The 15,643-nt window shown below is 36.3% G+C and overlaps 1 long non-coding RNA gene across 1 annotated transcript; it reads left to right on the top strand.

Annotated features, from left to right (window-relative positions):
* Positions 1 to 5,001: 5,001 nt before the first annotated feature.
* Positions 5,002 to 14,982, top strand: LOC124304811 (uncharacterized). The gene is made up of 3 exons (XR_006908275.1): positions 5,002 to 5,135; positions 10,253 to 10,255; positions 14,972 to 14,982. It is a non-coding gene; the product is annotated as an uncharacterized LOC124304811 (long non-coding RNA).
* Positions 14,983 to 15,643: the final 661 nt, after the last annotated feature.

Here is a 15,643-nt window from a genome sequence, read left to right as displayed (position 1 = left end):
AAAGGTGCAAGTGCATGCGACAAGAAATTAAAAATAAGTAAAAAAAAAAAGGAATTTTTCTTCCCTGCATGGTTGTAATTAAAAATTTGCCACGTTATTTTTTTTTTTTTAAAAAGGCACTCACAGCCCTTCTTCAATTATTTATTCGCAATTTTCACAATTCAAAGCTGTGTAATAATTCGAAGCGAGGAAAATTTCTCGGTATCAATTGTTTTTTTTTTAAATTATTTTGTTCTCCGTTCTTTTGGACTGATACGTTATAATTGCATACTATCGGATCGTTATGTTGGAAAATTCGAGTGGATGTGAAAATGTTGAAGGATCAGAAAACAGAAGCGTTGCAATATCGAATTTTCGCAGTTGCGAAAAACTCTTTTAAAAAATTTCCAAAATTTGTAGAAAGCCGAAGGATAGAAAAGTAACAAAAGTGTGGGAAGGTAAACTGTAGAATAGCAGAATGTATATCGGTATTTTGCAACATTCTTACGCATTTTAACGATTCTATTATATATTATGGATGTTTATACTTCGACCTATCTACATTTCAACTTTTCTGTACTTTGATTCCAATAAAATAGATTATTGCATTTTTAAAAATTCGATATAACGCCTTTTTATTTACCAAACTTTCTATATTCTTACTACCATCCAGAATTTTTTCAGACATTCGTATGCTGAGATGTCAGATCGAAGTCAACGTATTTTCGTTTTTTGTTACAGCCGAAATATTTATGCAATTACAAGAACATGTTAAAAAAGAACTATTCTATGTTGTAACAATTGTCAATACTAAATAACCTGCATAATAATTCCAATACTGATCTGTTTGTTCAACCGAGTACATTTTTTCAATTAAACGAGCTCTTAACGTCAATCCGTCGTTGCACCGACATTCAACTATTACAATAATTACAAGAAAATATATTGCAAGTGACTAGAATCCGAAAGAATAGTAACGCATATTAGATTTTCATTTCGTCCCCAAAACTATATAATTTTTAATTCATGGCGAAAACTGTAAAAATTCACCACGCGTGTGGATTCCGGTGGAAAGTAATAAAAAATTGAAGGTTGAAAATCTCAATATTCCGATTCTCAAATTACCATGATCTTATGCACCAATGAAGAAATTATATGATCATTTTCGTTATATTCATCCATATAAACGTGCGAGGGATTCGATTTCGTTCCAATTAATTAACCGAGCGACGAATCGTTTAATTAGTTAAGGAGATAATTATTTTAATGATTAAGTCATTACGAGAACCACTGATGCGATCGTTACTGATTAGAACGACGGATTTAAGGCGGGATTATCGTCGTTTGGAGCAATCATTATATATAGACATATAAGGTATACAGGTACCTGTAACCAGTATTATCCAGTTTCTCGATCAGCTTCCTATGCATGTTATCTACTAATTTTAAATCGACACCGTCTGTCCAGTTACAGATGAGCCGATTAATCGGCGTTGTATATTTCTGACGACCCGATCAGTCGAACCCTACGACCTGCATTTTTCGCACTGAGATCGAGAAGGTATCGAACCTTTGAAATGCGGCAATTTGTGTAAGACTATGAGACGCGATTAAGGCAACGCATCGAGCGTACAGTCCGAGCCAAAAAGTGTTGAATCGGGATAAAATGATGAAACAAACGTCACTTAATGCATTCGTCGAATTTAATGGAAACAATATATTCTTATTCTAATCAAACGAATTCAATTCTTGAACGTGTTCCGTGTCTCATTGATCGTTCAAATCTATCAAATCCTGTCGAAGGTCGCCCTTTCGTTTGATCGTCTAAACACCGAACGTTGAATTCAAATCAGATGCCACGTTACCCGATATTGTATTAAATCAATGTGATTTTACCGACTGTTGAGGTTAGTTATTTAAGAATTTATAATTATACGTCAGAAATGATTTAATCAAAAGAAAAACAACCGGTCGTTTGTCGAGCATGGCACATGTTACGTGAAACTAGTAGGTAGTAGAAAAACTAGGATGTGTCAACCAGCCGATACAATCTTTCATGCTTATCGAATTTATTGCACATTATCACTTTGTTCGTACAGGCTTTGGTTCTTCGGGCATGCCGCTTTATTAGCATCACACGCCCGCAGGGCGCCTTCGAACCTCGACTCGTGTTTGAATTAACCGGCCCAAGATTTCAAGATAATACTGGTTATTATGACATATGTATAATAATAATTACGAGTGTGTTCCGCATCCGTGTGGGTATGAGTAATTAATCTCTGGTAGCACGTGAAATGATTGTTAATACCTACGTATATCCGAACGTAAAAGCGCGTCGTGTGTTCGTTTACAATATACATACGTGCGGTATATTATACACGTATCCAGGAAGTGGTTAGACACGAAATTAATCCGCCGCGTAGTATATATAATATATATATATATATATGTATATAGTGAAAATAATAATTTCTTATCATATCGTATCAGCTTCTGATATACGAATATATGTATGATGTATGTATGCATAGATTCTGACTTCGATTTAGATTTCGCTAATTCTTATTTATAATCTTCTTTTCTCCGACATTTGAGAACTGGCCAATTTCCGTCTGTATATTATTCGTCTATTTTTTTTATCTCTTTTTCGTAACTCAATTTCTCAGAAATTTTGCAAAGCTTTTGTTCAATAATACGAAACGACACGTAAGTGGTCTAAAATTGATTTTTTTTGCAGAGAATTATTAAAGCGTCGTGCTTTATTTAAAAATCATGGATGACAAAAGTTTTTAACATTCAAAGAAACGTATTGTCAATTGTTCACTCGCAAGGAAAAGATTTATACAATATCGTTTCATGCACGATATCAGCGTACACAATTTAATTGCGTTCTAAAATTTTTTAACCACATTATGCAACGAAGGACAATTGCGAAAAAATCATATTCGTATCCGATGGAGAATAAATTACCCGGGGAGTTGTTAATTAGACCAGCGGATTAAGATTGGAAAATCTTACCGTGTTCAAGACCGTTCAAAGCGTGTATTGTTTCGATTTAGAGAAACGACGGTGAGGAACTAATATGCTAATCCGGCGAACGATTCGGGTGTAAAATTGAGCGGTGCATTAGGCACGAGGATTTGCGTAATTGATCCAAAGTCGGGTCTTCTTAAGAATATCCCGGAATTCGACCGTTGGAAACGTCCGTTGCTGCGGGTCGGCGGATCGTTTTACCTTCATTTTCGCACCTTTGTATTTTCCGCTCCTCAGAGTCTGCAGATTTGTGAGCAGTGAGGCGCCTAATATAAATTATTGCGCCGGGATTTCGCTTGAATGCGACGTGTGCCCATTATACCTTGTTCATTGTTATACCTGTGTAGGTACGTAACCTTCTCACTATTAACGTTCCGAATGGGATACCGGATCGTCTGTGTCAAAAGTTAGGAAAGGAGAAAAAAAAAAAACCACCGTTCAAAACGGCACCAGGATCAAATAATCCAGAAATAATAACCCAAACAAAAATAACAAAGGTGGAATTTAATTAAATTTTTTTTTTTTGGATATTTATATTTCACGGGTCATTTTTGTTCGGATTATTTATGACAGGCTGATTTTGCACCGGTTATTATTACCCCTTAGCGGTGTAGTGGTGAAAATGAGATTTTTGTGCCGCTTTTGTGACGGAAAAAAGATTTGATAGATTTGTCAGATTTTGGGGAATCAGATTTCCCAAATTTAAAACGGCGGATTCAATATGGCTGATTCCAAAATCGAGAAACAGTTAGATTCCGACGAAATTAAGTATCTCGAAGTTTTTGAAGTCGCTGAATTTGCATCTGAAAGCAGGTGCCCAAAATTCAAAATGGTGGATTCGATATGGCGATTGCCAATTTGGATTTCGATTTGATTGGGTTGATTTGACATTGAGGGCGTAGATGCGAGAAAATATCTAACATAGTACAAAAGATAATATAAACTCCAAAGACACAAATTTTGATTTATATCTAACTACTTTTCGAAATTGATTTGGTCATTTTGAATTTTGGATATCTTATTTCATTTGCGGATTCAGCGACCTCCAAAACTATGATTTCCTCGACGAAACTCTAATCGATGTAGTAACAGGGTGGCCACTCAATTCCGATCACGGAATTCCCTGACATTTCCCGGTTTTCCCTGACTAAAATCATTATTTTTCCCTAACATTTTGATGCACAATTTGTGCAGAAATCACTAAAAACTATAGTAACCTAGGTAAAGTCCGGTTAAATATATTAAAGTTATAAAAGTTTTTAAAAGTTGTTTATTCCGTTCATTATGATTTTTGAAAGTTGACAAAAAATGAAAATTTCCATTTCCGTGGTCTTGTTAAGTATATATTTAAGAAGGGGCTCCAAGAAGCGAAATATTTTTAGAGATATTATTTGAAAATTTATGCTGTTTGCAATGAAAATCGAGGTTTGAAGAATTATGATTAATTAACGAATGTGTAACTTTTTGAAAAATAAACTTAAAAATTTTTTTCCAACGGGACATTTTTCTTTTAAGTGTTAAGAATACACCACAATTTATCCAAATTTTTAAATTGATATTTATTACAGCAAAACAATTATTTTGTGCGGTGTACTGTCTAGATGCGGCGCGTCTATGCCGTAACAGTTGCGCAGAGCCCTATGTTCAGCGTTAAATTAAAATTACTAATATTGAAGATAGAATTCCGGGTGCTCGTACTTTTTCATTGGAAATTTCTTCCTCTTTAAGAATCTTTTTAAAATTTTCGCTAGCGCTTTTACTTTTTGAGTTATTGCCAAAAAACTGAGGCTTCGTTTTTTCTAGACTATTACGCGTCGGTGAACGTGCGTCTCCACACGCAGTGACGGCCATAGATAAATCAGACCGATGTCTGCTCGTACTACTGAATTCATGTGACAATCAACAACTAAGCTTATAATCGTCAATAAGAAGAGAAGAACAATTGGGACGATGCGGTGATAGCATCTCAATTTTATGGACAAGGCTTTTGAAATCCGTGAGTTCTATAAAAAGTCCCCGACCAACCAAATAATTCCCTGACATTTCCCTGACTTTTCCCTGACATACAAAATTCCCTGACATTTCCCGGTTTTCCCGGTTTTTCAGACGGGTGGCCACCCTGAGTAAAGACGTGTTTTTTTTTTTTTTTTTTTTAAACGCCCACATTTGCGCCGTACCACAAAAGTGTCACAACGTTTTTCCGCCCTTGTACGTGTCATTCACGGTCAAGGAGTCAAGGTCGTTCACCGCTCAAACATCTCTACAAATTATCAAGAATCTATTTTTATCCACTCCGAAAATAACCGCGTTGGTAAATTTTTTTCAATCAACCCCTTCAGAGATGTTTATGGGGGGAAAAAAAATTAGCTAAAAAAGACTATAACCCGATCAAAAACGCCATAATTAATATTCAAATTGTTTCTACCATGGGTTGAGTCACTAAAATTTGCTGAAAATCGATACCTTTTCACACAGTAAAAACCTTCTCTAATTCGTTTTCAGTATAACCGTCGGAAAACACACTACCGGAGATTATTTGAACACCATTTTTTTTTTTCCCTCTCTTTCTTTTCAACCATTCATTCAGACGGTCTGGTGTCCCATTCATCGTCGTATAAGGCTTTGAATAAAATCTGTCACCGAAGGAATCTTTCAGGGAACTTTACCGAGCCGACTTCAGACTTCCGAGAAGTTTCAATCGACGGAATAAAAGTCTCGACTGATCGGTGTTGCAGGCGCCGGCTCACCTCGTCTCTTCTATTCTCTCGATCCTCTTTTTCTTTCATTTTTCACGCTTGCTCACGCGGTGCTTTGTCCATCTGGAGGCGCCGAACAGATTCTATAACGTACTTATAAGCTGAGGGTATAAGGTAAACTCCGAACTCTTTTTTTGTTTTTTTTTGCCACCGTCACAAGAGACCGGAAGTTCGGTTTCATTCTATTATATATACCTGCATTTGTAGCCCGAAAATTGGTGTTTTGTACCGACTTCAAAAGAAAAAAATGTCAGGTGATTACCTGTAACATGACTGTTTCCTCAATATTTTGTCGCTTGGATTGCTTGTCCACCTTTCGTCTAATTTTTCTATCAGTGAATGTATTTTAAAGTATCAATCAACTCGAATTACATATATTGATATACGTACCGATTGACAAACATTTAGGAAATCAACGAAGATCTCTGTTTTTCGTCGATTAGAAAATTTGCGTGGACTGAAAATCGATTACGTACTATTTTATTTTTTATTTTATTTTTTTCTAACGCGTAACACTCGGATTTATACTTAATATTTTCTACGATGTATTACCATTTTCGATTCATCTAACTCGAAGAAAAATTTGAGATACCTAGTTTACTGTATCGATGATGGAAAGTTAATAAACTTTACCATATATGTATATTGAAACGTGATTATTGCATCAGACGATTACTTTTACGACATTTAATTCCTGGAAGCCTAAGTTCGCAACGATTAAGAAATTTAAGAATAACGCTGAAACGTTCTAGGAATTTTTCTATCACCCTCAGTGGCTCGACGGTTGGGATTCTATTAATCCAGAGCACTAGAAACGTCTCTAAATTCTAACAAATTGGTGGTGATAAATATTTTTTAACAAACAGCGATCTGCGCGGTAAAATCCTTTCTGCATGTTTTCCGTTCCTGATCGTCTTCTCGCACCAGATACAAAATTGTTTGCTCCTCAATTTTTTCGTATAAAAATCGAGTCCCGCCTAGTTGCGGCATAACTTAGCCGATTTATTGCTATCGTTGTGATTGTTGTTATTCAGGTATATTTATGTGACTATTATTATCATCGCTATTATTAGCACTTGTTTTCTATACATCTGATTTTCTGTACAGAAATATACATCGGAGTTATTTCAAACCACCGTATTATTAAATATTCGCATATAGTGAGACCGTTTCACTAACGATCGTTGAATATTTGGCAGTCGTTCGTTCGTTCATTGGTAAATTAGCAAACTGGTGACACATTTGAATCATTTTTAGTAACGTGACATTTTCAACAAGAATGTACTACAGGTTATCGCGATGTTTGGGAATCGTTGCCGATTTATCTCGAACGAGTACCAAACTGGCCGTAAATCGTTCTGGATCATTCGGTAAAATATTTCCAATCAGCTTTCACGATTGTATTTCAAAATTGTCGTATTTAGGTGGATTCCCCAAGATCACAAAGACGATCAAATGATTGCAATGTGAATTTTCAAATATTTCACAAGATTCGGCACATTCGCATATTCTGAAACATTCCACAAAACTTAGTTGCACCTGGTTTGACATGAGAAAGCGACAATTTCATTATAAAATGGCAGGAGAAGATTTTGAAGGATTGGAATATTTTGATGCTCCGCCGTATAGCCATTTGAATTTATTAATCCGTAAAAATGAAAAAAAACTTATCGATACCTGACGCGAAGAGTTCCTTTCATTTGCCCATAGAAAAAAGATATTACGTAGGTATGCGAAATGGTTATCATAATTTTGTAAAACAAAATCTTCGGATATCTTCTTAAAGAAAATACATAATAACATTGAACCTCTGATTTCCCAAGGCAATGATATCTGAATCATCCGATGATTGATGATCCAGAGTGAATAAGCTTCATCAAGACGTTTAAGCCAGCTCTTTTTGGTAGACAGGAAAAAGAGAATAAATAGCGATTGCCTTATTCGAGCTGACCGCCGTTTTAGAGCACAAAGGCTAGCTGTGCTGGGCTTCGTAGTAGGCTGATTGGTTGGTCAAAAATCGATACGTTTTATTGATTTTATTACAAATAGCCGTAGATTGCGTGTTTATTAAATTATTATTATTATACTTCTTTCACGAAGCACAAAATCGAGGTTAGGGTCGCGTAATGTCAGATTTGATCGCGACTGCGCATGCGCAGAGTACAGAGAGGACCACTTTTAACTCTTGGTACTTAAAAATGCTCTTTATTGTACTCCGCGCATGCGCGGTGACGACTCACTATCACCATCGCTAATATAGTTACTTTACGTACCAAACACGAGTGTGAGAAAACGCGTAAAACATGCGTTGCGTTGTATAAAAGCCTTTGTTTATAATTCCGGTAGTTTTTAATTTTGTATTTTGATATAAAAAAAAAAAAAAAACACCTCCCCCAGCTTGCGACTTGTAATAATTCGTCGAATACCGAATCCTATCTTCTATTCTTGGGTAATTCATTCGGGGAGCGCCTTTTTGAGGTTTCTTTATTTTCGCATCCGGACCACAGAGCGGTTGGGAAATCAAGACCGCCGACGCCGTCGCTGTTCGTATAATCCTGAATGACAAATCTGATAGATTCTGGGCGGTCGAGTACGCGGGCAATAAGAAAAATAGATATATCGGGGCCCTGAGACCCTGTCACGGTGCCGTTGCTGGTGGTGCGATGCACTTTTCTTCCTTTGCTTTCCTCTATTCAACGGCTAACAAACCGAAGAACCTTTGAACGAGGGTGGAACTTCTTCGCGTTATGTCGTTATACCCGGTGATCCTTTCTTTAATGTCAAACTGGTTTTTGAAAATAAATTCATTTCTTATTCCAGCACGATCTTCAAAATTTTACGGTTCTCGGAAGGTTTCAATTCTACGGGGAATCAGCTGCGATTGAAAATCAGAAGTGAAAGATATTTAAATTAATCTTGCAGGTATTGTCGTATTTTTTTCTTTCGATTTTTATTCGACTCTCGCATAAAAACGTAATTCTTCAAAACCTGCAAGGATGAACAAAGATTGTTTTTCTACAGGTAAATAATTTGGGACACTGAATTCGATCGCATGTGCCGTGTGAATTGATTTTTTCAAACTCCAACTATTTTCGATTCGTGAATTTAGTCAAAACAACTAACAGCCATTACGATACTATAATTATCGTACATACAGGCATGCTTATATCTAACTATTCGACGATTATTATTATTCAACGAACCCTTCAAGTTTTACCAGCAAATTCAGGAAATCGTATTTCAATAATTTTTTATTTTCCTTGGCAATGAAATAACTTGAAATTTTTTTTCGAAACGATCATTTTACGATCGCGTTTGCGTGGTGACAAAAATTTTTCTACAATCGACGAACAAGTACAACGAATATGGGTTTAATCTGTTAACCAGCGTGCCGCCATAAACTTCAATCAATGAATTCGATTTATCAATTCCCCCCCACTGGCACGTATGCGTGCAACAAATCAGGTGCATTTGCAAATTAAAAAAAAAAAAAAAAACACGCGGGCGAATAAGCATCTCGTATACACGAGTCTCGACCTCAGAACCTCGCAAGCTGACAATGCACGTCTCTAGGCATTGTGAACCGGTGGAATGCGAAGGTTTGGCATTCATTGTCACCCCACCGCGACGTTACACCTCCACCTCAACTGACTGACTGCACTCGACTTGTATGAGAATCACCAAATATTATCCGTATCCTTTTACCACAAAGAAATCGGGACGTGTCTACCTCTTGACTACATATGTGGCATTCCACGTCAATTCGGCTATAGGGTCTGACCCTCACCCTCCTGGATTTGATCCGCGATTTTTATATCGCTGTTCGAAATTTAAAAAAACATTCCCATTTTTTTCAGATTTTTCCTACCCCCAGCGTTCCTAACACGATGATACTTTGACAGTGATTGCGACATTGTTGAAGATGTGAAAAAAAATTACAACCGAAATTGATGTGGACAGGTAAGCATCCTAATTTTTTATTCACTTTTTAACCAATTAATAATTATTTTTTAGTCATTCTGATTTTTTCTTAACAGTTTCAGGGATCAATACCTATGTCTTCCCCAATACAACGACAATCGATACGTTATAAATGAAATTAAAAATCATTTTTGGTTTAACCATTTTGAATTTTTAATATTGAATTTTAATAAAAATTTCCAAATTGTTGCCGTAATAATACATATCAGGCCTCATAAATACAACAACAAAAAATATATCGAAATGACTAAAAAAAAATATTAAATAAACTAAAAAATTGCCATTTTGCATGCCCACTTTAATTTTTGTTGGAATGTTTTTGGCTTTGGCCATAGAATTTCTGTATTTTTATTCTGAATTTTCAAACATGACGCAATCATCGTCGAAACATCATCATTTAAGGAGTTCTGGGGGCGACGGAAGAGGTAGAAAAAGTCTGAAAAAAATCGGAATGATTTTTAATTTTAGAACAGCAATATAAAAAATCTCGGACCAAATTCAAGAGGGTGAGGGTCAGCCACGTAGTCGAATTGACGTAGAATGCCCCATATTAACACACATATATAGACACGCATGGTGCTTTCCACGCCAACTTTAATCGTACGAGTGACTCACAATCAGAAAAAGATAGAGAATATTATATATACTAGTCACACATGTTTTAGATAAATGTGGTGATGTAAATCAAATTCTTTTTGCAAAATATTTTAGGAATTTCTAGTATAAATTTCAATCACTATTCAAATAACGGATAAACTTTAGCCGACGAACTGACTTAGAGACGGAATTCATGAAGCGAGAAGAAAAATTATCTATCTAGCGCATCGTCAAGTTTGAATCATTTTCCTTGTTCCAGAATCAGAATGTGATTCCTGGAACCGTTCAATGGTAATTAATTGTGTACATGCTAGAAAATTAATACCAATGAAAAACTCTGTACACGATTGTTAACATAATGTAAAAAATTCAAATCAATGACGCAGAAAAAATTAATGGGTTTTTCGATTTAAATTTTAATAAATACAACAACATATAAGTACGTACTTAATGTTCATTAATGTCCTTCTCTTCAATTCTACACGAATTATGCGACAATGGCTCCCAGTACAGTAATGTTCATTAATGGATTCCCAGTGGCTCGCTATTTTGTTGAAATCAAAACTAGAACGAGTTTCATTTCTAAGCAAATTTTGTGTGCCAATGACTAGCGACGCAAGTGACAGGAGAAACAAATGCTACATTGATCATAGATACATAAAATTTCAATAGAAAGAAAACTCGCTTCAGTTTTGATGACTAAAAAAAAAAAAATAGTGAGCCACTGGGACCCCATTAATGAACGGTAAAATGTATTAAAGTCTCAACGTTACGGCTAACTTGTTTTCGGCCCGAAAAAAAAGGCGAGTTCGATTCTATACGAATTATGTAACAATAACTGGCGATGCAGCTGACGTGAGGAAATAGGATGCATTGTCACATAATTAGTATAGAATCGAACTCGCATTTTGTTTCGGACCAAATCCAGCATTCGTACGCTTTTTGGAACCCGAAATTTCCTGACTTTTCCAAGTGTTCCAGCCTGAAAATAGGATTTTTTTCAGTAACCTACCAAGAAATATGCCGCTGATTAATGACAACTTTTTTGCATATCAATACTAATACTTTCAACATTACCTAGTAATTAATTTACCGTCCGACTACTAATTTACAAACAACAGCCAGCGATTTTCAGTAAGAAAAAAACGAAAGGAGGTTTGATATCAAGTAACGTACGTATAAGAACAAGTTTATTTCTTCAAGAAGCTTAAAATTCCAGTCTTATTTTCGAAATTCCCTGACTTTTCCCTGCTGTAAGAAACTCCCTGAGTTTTTCCGGTTTTCCAGGTTTTCCCTATGCGTACGAACCCTGAAAAAACAAGTTAGCCGTAACGTTGAGACATTCATACGATATATCTATATAAAAAAAATCGATAAAATTGTGTCAAAGATTTTCCCTGGAACTCACTACGCACAACGTGCTTCGTTTGAAGAAGAAAAAAAAAATGAAGAATCACGATACTAGACTCTTGTAAAGCCGGGAGAACGACATCGTAAATCAGAAATGAATTAGGAATATCAGAGCGGTATTCGAGTACGTTATATAAATATATATCGTGTATACATACATACAGTTTATACGGTCGAAGAACTATAATATCGTTCGCGGTTGTCGGACAGGCAAATACACAGGGTGAATATCACGGGGAGAAATAAGACCTTGCAAAAAATTTTGATCACTCGGAATTGGCAGGTTCTAAAATAAGAGTAAAAAGGATCGTCGGGGAACACATGGTTGGAGAAAATTTTTGCGGGTGTGTGAATTGTGCGTTACACAGCCGAGTGACGACACGTGCGTGGCGCCGACGGTGTCGGTACATTTGCAAAAAATTTGCAGGAATACTCGCGGGCGAGAACCGATTTAGCATCGAGTTAAAATACTTGAGGGGTTAAGGCATTCTAATTATACTATTTTTCCACCCCATATCCACCTGCCACACGCGAATACAACTACATCTGTATACCGCATACGTAGGTATCTATAGATATATTTACACGTAGACTTGTTTTCATTTGTATTCGATACTGTTTTACGCTTTTCATTTTTATCTTTCCTTCAGGTTGTAGCCGCGCGTAGAAGATTTTTCGACGCTTTTTTTACTGTTTTAAAACGAAGGAGCGTTCAGATTCAGATTATATCGCTGTACGGTTTCATTAACGACGTAATGCAGGCGGTTTCTATCGTTCTCAATGAAACGAGGTGTATCGAAGAATCTTTACAAAGTCTGAAAATAAGATGGAAAATTTTCCGACATCGGGGATCTCTCGTACCAACGTATAATTGTTTATAGATTTTGCACAGAATGCTGTTACGATTGCGTCTTTAATTTAAGAAAAAAATTTCTTCATCCGTTGCTGCCGAAGCGCAGGAATCGCAAACTATAAATAAGAATTCATCCGCACGGGTTTTAAACACAAATAATTGTTTAAAAAACGTGTAAAACTTGTGGAAAAAATACTTGGTATAAGATCTGTCAATACAATATGTAAACGAAGAACGTATTGTTCGTTATTTATTACCTAGTAAGAACCGTTCGCATGGAATTACCAAAATATCGACTAACCTACAAGTTGTACAGATAACGTGTGAAAGATGTCATAAATTTAAAAATTAACTGGGCATATTTTAATCAACGGTGAATCAAGCGTTTGAAATTACTGAAAATACTGATAAACTAGAATAAAATGTAAAACGTTACGCGTAGTTATATAAATTTATACGCATGTATTTGTATCTGACGCAAATGGCGAGTGTAAAAGTGTTTTTTTTGGGTTCTGTTTCGCAGAGTGTCGGGATTGCGTCTGGAAGCCTGGATATGCAGGGTAATTTAAATACCGCGCGCGTTCAAGACGGCGCCGAGTTACGTATGTACGCGCCATAGTCGGAATAAACGAGCATCGGGTAAAAGCGGTAGTGACGCGAGTCGCGATCAGGCAATTGCGATTCTTTTCTTCTATTCTTTTCCCCTGTTATTTGATTATTTTTTTTTTTTTCCCCCCCCGTTACACGGAACGGCAACCAACGCACGTCTGTGGAATTCGCGCGGCGTCGGTTTGTAAGGCATAATATACGTATATTCTGCAGATGCAGACTCTTATTCCCTAATCCTGCGATATTAATTCGCAACGCTCGATCCTATGCGAAAAGGTTATTCTCTCGACAATGGGCGTGAAGATTTCGCGGCGCCAACGGTATTCAGACTTGTAATATACGGTGTATGTAGGCGCGTGTGCAGATACAGAAGAAGTCCCATTCCCTTGTATGTATGTGAAAAGAATGCCTTCGCATCATTCCGACCCTCGTATAATATAAACTTCACACACCTCGGTGTGCAACATTTTTTTTCCTCTAGCCTCGCAGGAATTCGTATAGATGTTAACGGTGCCGAATATTCCCGCCATTTTTTGAATTCATCCGCAGTATTGCCAACTCGAAATAACTACGTAATATAACCTATACGCGGTACAACGTTGTTTTTTGGTTTTACCTTTTTCCGCAGATCACCTGTGAATTTAGATTGTATTTTGCACAATTGCAAATTCACACTTTTGAGAGAAAGAGAGAGAAAGAGATTGCACGAACGCAATGCAAATTCAGTTCAAGGCGTTGCGTTCATTGATTCCGAAGGCGTCGAAAAATCTTATATTGGCACCGCTCGATTTCGGAATAGTTTTTTTTTTTTTTTTCTCCGGAATTCGAGCATTCTTGAAATTGATCTGCGGCTGCTCGACTGAAAGCGTATTTCGTAAGACGACTGATAACGACAGACCGATAACGATCATAGGTACTTAAAGAAGTAATAAAACCACTGCCTGTGCTTATACATTGTCTTCGATTTCAATTATCGTGGATATCAGCTGTCACTTCAATCAAGCATACACAATCAGTGATGAAATAATGAAAAAATTAATTAGCTGACCCGATCCTCATCTTGAAAAGTGGTTCTGGACACCGCGTATACGATTTAGTCAAACGTACGGTTATGAAACATCTATCTTGGATGATAAAAATGGATTTATGAAAAGAAAGAGACTCGTTTTAGTTGATTCAATTCTTTTTCGAACTTGTAACAAATACCATGTTACGCAGAAAAAAAGTGTTAGTTTTGGTTGCTGTATAGTCGTTAACTATTGTCAGATTTTGGTATATCGTAATCGGAGAGTTGGTGCTGGATACAAAATGGAAATGAGCAAATTTGTCGGTGTTTTTTTTTGGGTTTAGTCAGTATTGTCGGGTCAGTTTATTATATCTTCTTGTTAATATTGAAATAATTTCATGCCGTTACGACCATAAAGCGATGCTAAGTTCTTATTTAAAAAAAATTACAGCAACCTAAGCAAACGAATTAACTGATGAGTAGGAATTCTCGACCTCGTATATAATCTATTATAGAATCTTGGTGATCGGTCAATTAAGTAAACGTATTTTTAGTTAACGTTTCGACCCGGATATGGGCCCTCCTCAGAACGATTTATTTATTTAACTGTCAAGAACAACAAAAAATTTTTTTTAAATACTAGAAGTACAATCAGACATTAAATATTGTAGATGTAATTCTCTTAGGGCCATTGTATATTATTGGTTAGTGAGAACAATTTGATTAATTGAAAAGAGGTAGGCTTAGAGTGTTATTTACCTTTTTTTTAAAAGTAAGCGGACAAAGATGCAGTCGAATTCACAATTTACAATTTGTGGAGACAATGTTCTTTGAGTGACGGTAGTCATTGTCACTCTTCTAGTTATTTTACATGTACAATATTTAATGTCTGATTGTACTTCTAGTATTTAAAAAAAATTTTTTGTTGTTCTTGACAGTTAAATAAATAAATCGTTCTGAGGAGGGCCCATATCCGGGTCGAAACGTTAACTAAAAATACGTTTACTTAATTGACCGATCACCAAGATTCTATAATAGACAAACGAATTAACGTTTAAACAGCCCTGAAACTTAGTACCAACAATCAAAACGATAACGAACAGTAATTAGTTTAGTCACATCTCCTTGAATTTGGCACAATGCTAAAACGTTACTGTACCGGTACTAATTTCACCGAACATATAATTTCCTGGTAAGGAACAAAATGAAATTCCTCTCATTGTCAAATAGCAAAGCAGCTTCCGGTGTTTATCCGGCATTGAATAAGGAGGCCGATTATATATTGTAACTGTGCCGCAGGTATGAAAATAGTTGGAGAAGAAGCCGTCGAGGCGTAAAGAGGAGGAAAAGGATGTTTGGGTGAGGTCATTTCGGAGGATTGCGGAGAGCTTGAGATGGCGTTATTAATCTTTCGCGCTG

The sequence above is a fragment of the Neodiprion virginianus genome, chromosome 5 (genome assembly GCF_021901495.1).
Source record: "Neodiprion virginianus isolate iyNeoVirg1 chromosome 5, iyNeoVirg1.1, whole genome shotgun sequence".
NCBI classification, from domain to species: domain Eukaryota; kingdom Metazoa; phylum Arthropoda; class Insecta; order Hymenoptera; family Diprionidae; genus Neodiprion; species Neodiprion virginianus.
The sequence above is the reverse complement of the archived record's forward strand: the minus strand, read 5'-3'. Positions and strand labels throughout refer to the sequence as shown.